Source organism: Amblyomma maculatum, chromosome 1 (genome assembly GCF_055883805.1).
Source record: "Amblyomma maculatum isolate TAMU_Amacu chromosome 1, ASM5588380v1, whole genome shotgun sequence".
Classification (NCBI taxonomy): domain Eukaryota; kingdom Metazoa; phylum Arthropoda; class Arachnida; order Ixodida; family Ixodidae; genus Amblyomma; species Amblyomma maculatum.
In genome coordinates this window covers 373136855-373142259 of record NC_139344.1, presented here as the reverse complement: position 1 = coordinate 373142259, position 5405 = coordinate 373136855, and positions in this window count along the sequence as shown.

The window sequence follows — 5405 nt, the reverse complement described above, 5'->3', positions numbered from 1 at the left end:
CGCAAATCATGACTTAAACACGTATAACATGTGATTGTTGAAGCACGGCGAGCGGTGCGCCCAATCGGCAGTTGAAATAAAGAAATCAAAGCTACAGCTGGGACAAACCGTCACTTTGTTTGCACCTGAAATAGATCCCCTGACCGAGTAAGACAGTGAAGTTTTCGAGGTGAATTAACGCCACCCTCCAATTCAGCAATCTCGATTGGCCCCACAAAGTGCGCGATGCTTTCTAGGCCTGAGGTGGCTCGGATAGCAGAATATCAAGAATATCTGAGTGCCTACTATATACGCGTGTCATTTCTCTTTGCTTGCTTTATTTTTCTCTATTTACAATATCCGTGCCTCTTTACTTTCTATTCTTTTCTTCTCCTCATCATCTCACCTCGTTCCATATTTCTTGTGCTCGTTTTCCTATCAAAAGCCGACATTCTCTGAATTGTGTTTAGCATGTTCAGTTTTTCACTAGCTTTCATTTGTTCTGGCTCGATTTTCCTGTTCGCATAGATTCCTTTTGTTTTTTGTTTCTATTTCTGCTTTCCCCCAACCTACCGTTCTCTAAATTTATTTGCATGCTTTTTTGTTTGTTTGTTTGTTTTGTTTGTTTGTTTTTTTTTTTTTTTTTTTTTTTTTTTTTTTTCATCGCCCTTTTAAGCCGTCTGTAGTATCCGTTCATTCTGCTGTGGCGTCTACACTCTTGCTCTCTGCTACTGACTTCTTATAAGTTCTGTTTCAGTGTTTTGTAGCTGTCTTAATGCTTATTCGCAGAAACGCTCATCTGTTGTCGTTGCCTTCAACGCTGCCCGTTCTGATTTCTATTATTGCTGTTCTTTGCTGCTAAACTTTCTGCTTTCTTTTCTTTCTTTTTTACAGACGCAAGTAGTGCCGCCTATGCACCTGCCACACAGTACCTGGATTTCTCTATTTCTTTTAGGGCGAAAGCTTTTTTTAGTCTCAGGGTGAAAATCTTGTGTTCGCGAGATTCCACGAAATGTGCCCGCGAAACGTCGAAATGGGCTCTGACGTCGGCATAATTTCTCCGGTGAGGACGTCGAAATAGGTTCTGGAGTCCACATAATTTCCCCTTTCGGGCAGTTACAAGCCTTGATTCTCTCATGCCGAGGAGAGGAGTCCTGAGAGGCTGACATCGCGGATGACAGTGCCAAAGAAAGAAAGAAAGAAAGAAAGAAAGAAAGAAAGAAAGAAAGAAAGAAAGAAAGAAAGAAAGAAAGAAAGAAAGAAAGAAAGAAAGAAAGAAAGAAAGAAAGAAAGAAAGAAAGAAAGAAAGAAATTATAACAAGTACGCAAACGCGCAAGATAGAGGTAAAACAGAAGAGGTAGAGGGGGAAGAGGCAGAAGAGGACAAAAAGTAAAGGCTTTCTCTGTTAAGCTCTTGAGCTAAGCTATGTGCAACCATGTAATCTTTTTTTTTTTTTTTTTTTTTGTTAATATGAAAGCATTTTTGGCTCGCGAGTGGGGTGGACAGGAATTCTTGAAAAGTTTTATGGACAATGATTCGCGTACCGAAATTTCAGGCAGAGCATATTCGCGAGAACGGTCAATAAAGAAAAAAAGACATTGACTCCACTAGGCTTCGAACCTGCGCATGATAAAATTAGAGAAGAACAACAATAGCAACAGGTCAGCTTACCTGGCCCAAGCTCGAGAGCACTATATTATCTACAAAGCGCGCGTGAGGAATTGTCAAGAAGAAGGTGGAAGAAGAATTACTCAGGATGTCAGAGCTCTTGCATCGCTCGCACAAGTGACATATGCTTCAGAGGACGAATTCAGCCGGCACGGACGGTTTCGGCATTTTTTTTTTTTTTTTGTTCTACTTGTGAAAAATGTTCGACAGAGGCCTGGCTGTCTTTTGAGCTACGTGAAGGCGCAAGTGCCAACTCAGTGTGCGAGAAACAGAGAGAGAGAAACAGCTTTTATTGCCAAAATGGTGTGCACACTCGATGTGCACACTATTTGGAATTATATCGAAAAAACTTTTATTAAACTCCTTTCCCTAATTGTGGCAGTTTTCAGTATAGTGCTGGGCTATGGTTCACGATGTTTATAAAGGGGGAACCAGCGCAGATAGACGCAGGACAGGACAGAGAACGCACACACACTACACCAACGAACTTACAAGTCGCAGTGGTGTTCCGTCACGCGTGTGTCCCCTGTGTCTTCTCCTGCGTCTGTCTTCACTGGTTCCACATTTGTAAGACTAGCCTCTTCTCCGCGGTGGTCGGTTACTCCCAGTCCAGGGCTCCGCTGGCTCACAGTGCCATTTGCGGCACTAGACCAATAGACCAATATAGTCCTCACGGTAGTCGCTGTCCGCAGTGCCTGTCACACAGGGCGTCTCGCTGCTACGCACTTGGTTTTTGTATTCGCAGGTCTATATGTGTTTCCTGACATTCATTCCATGTGATGTGATGAAGTGTGGATTTTTCTAAGTTAAATCGCTGTGACTCGAGGCACCGTCGTAAGGCGCAGAAAATAGATATATAAAAGAAATAAGTGAATCGTACCCACGCCGAGAGACAGACTACCGTTCCTCAGTGCCCCAGCCGAGTACACTAACCGATGCTCTACGCCTATTTCCTGAAAACGAGCCCGTAATTATCTTTGTCTTGTGCAAGGAACTCTGAGGGAATTGAGCGAAAGTACAACAGCGGCACTTGAAGGAATAGGGAAATGTAAAATGTGATAACACGCAGGCAGTGCGCACTCTCACCTCATATTCGTCATTCGTGAGCTTCATTCTACATCACTATGGGTGAAGACGCACCAGTCCCTAGTCGCGGACGCGAAATACCAAAAAAGCACGCCACAGCGGAAAAAGCTAGAGCAGCTAGAAATGCCGCTCGTCGATAACCGCTGTCGGGAAACGCGTGTGGAGGATAGGTACTGTGGCTATTGAAGTGTGCACTGGGAGACTTGCATGTCAAAGTGCGAGAGAAAGATGCAAATATATAATGAAACATCCAAGTAAGTCTTCGCTTTTACATTTTTAGAAAGTTCTAAGTAACGCCACAATATTTCTCTCATCAAGGGAACGCGTCGGCTTATGTTGTGGGGCTCTCTTCCTGAACACAATTTAAGGATGGTTACGATACTTCCCAATGCGAAATGTGAGCGCAGCTATTTAATCGTTTTTGCGACATATTTAGCCAAAAAATCTGAAAGATGCATGCATGCATGGGCAGTTATAAAGCGCTCTTTATTTTTTTTCACGATCCAAAGATAATTTCTCAGAAGAAGAGAGAGAAGAGATACGAACGAGCGGCGCAGAGCCCGCGCCTCTTCGTTCTCTCCTTCTAAGCAATTTTATTTGGCTCGCGACTCTCTCGTGACGCGTGACTCCCTTTTGCTTGATTACACAGACAACGGAACCAACAGCGACGCAGTTCAACCGTCGAACGGGAGCATAACAGCAGCGCTTTAAGAGAAGTGTTCGGGGCTTTTCAGGGTCCTTTAACATCACAGGGTCCTCGCTACACTGTCGAAGTTATAGAACGTGGACCGACACTGATTAAACCATTTGCATTGGCAGTTTTCTGTGACTGGACGTCCACAAAATGTGGGCCGACCTCCGGGGCTCTTAAATCTGAAGCAGGGGTATTGCTCTAAGGTACAGTTCTCTGACTAATCTGCTCTAGAGTGGGTCACTCTTCAGCTTAGACAGATGCAACCTTTTTGCTACATTGGTGTTCGTTTGTCGTACACTGTAACAACGTTGTGTAACAATTTCACATAGCAGTTGTTAAGTTTCTTGATCTCGTAGATTTTCGTCGCCTCTAGAAAGTAGCGTCCCGGACGGGTGCACCGATGACGAAAAAGCTTCGCTACCTAGATATCTACAACTTATGTCATCTTCCGGTCAGCAAGAGGAAAGATTTGTAGGAACCCGACTTTGACATGGTCAAAGCAAATAGTGGCAACAACAAAATAAGTCCCTTTTCCGTCGCGGTCACTGCGCAGTCACAAAGCGCAGCAGATTGTTCCTTGTTGGCTTCTGAAGTATAACTTCCTCTTTGTGTCGTCGACCGACCCTGTATCATTGCTGCCCGGCTCAAGCAAAATACTTCAGGCAGCTTCACTCTTGAGAGCGGTATTTTGACGTATATTGACCAGGTATATAATTTTTCCTTTTTCTAACTTGACCGCTACGACACCAGTGAAGTCTGGGCTCCTTTTGCTCCCACCATTTACTATAAGAAAAGAAATCCTGACTGCGCGGAAAGTTAATACCTGGAAGAAGGAACTGGTCACGGGGTACAAAAAGAAGCTGCAACAGCTCGACAGCCAGAATCTAGCAGAGGGGGACCCAGGAGGCGAGCCCTGCACACCCGAATTTAACTCTCTCCTTGCACACACAAGCCAAAATCAGTCGCTGTAGACTTGAAACTTCAGTTGATTGCAAAATTAAAGTGGAAAAGGCATTGGAAAGAGGACCTCGTAGCATGGGTCGTAGAGGCAAGCGATTTGAGGCGCCGACGCGGGCTAATTTACACTGTATACCTCCGATGGAAAGGAATCACTAACAGCAGACAAAATTACGAAGGTTTATACCGATTAAACTATAGGTATATAAACAAAAGCGCTGTTAATGATGGCTGCACATGGATGATCAGACTCAGTCTGGAGCCTGCGCCAAGGAGGTCAAACACTTCGACAGACGCTCGCCTTATCCATGGCGAGACAAGAAGGACCAGGTGCCGGCGAAGTAGCTGTTATACATTTGCCTAGTTACGTGGTACCCACTGGCGAGATTCCGAGAGAGCGCCGCTGTGGCGCCTCTTTAGAGCAGGTCACGTGACGTGACGTCAGCAGACACAACTCCGCTCCGCCAGCTGAAGGTCAAAATCACTCTAAACTTGACATTTAGAAGTGGCCGTGAGAAGAGCAGATCTGCTCTAAACATAAACGAGTCTAGTGAAGTTTAGAATACACCGTTCACTCACTCATGCCACGCCGCTACAACGTCGGCGCACGTACTTGCATTCCTTAACGTTCCAACGCTTGTTCATCAGTGACTGTCGCGATAAAGACATGGCAAAGACCCATCGTGGATCACAAGGCTGAAGCACGCTTTTGCGCCGATGAAGGCACAAGGGAATGCAGGCCAAATAAGCGAGGTGCAGTCCACCGCATGCAGAGGACACCGCGCCATCATAGCATGTGTGGAAACTTCTATAAAGTTTTCGCTTTTCTGATCACAAAGTCGGGGCAGAGGACGCTAACAAGAATTCAGTGCCGTACAGGTCAACATTCTTGGCCCTGCCAATGAGGAGGAATAAACATCCTTATTTTGTTGAGAAGGGGGGGACCTGCAGTCTAGGTTCCTGTTGACCGAAGCTGCAGTAACTGCGTGGCGGACCAGCTACTCCTGGCCCTTCGGGCAG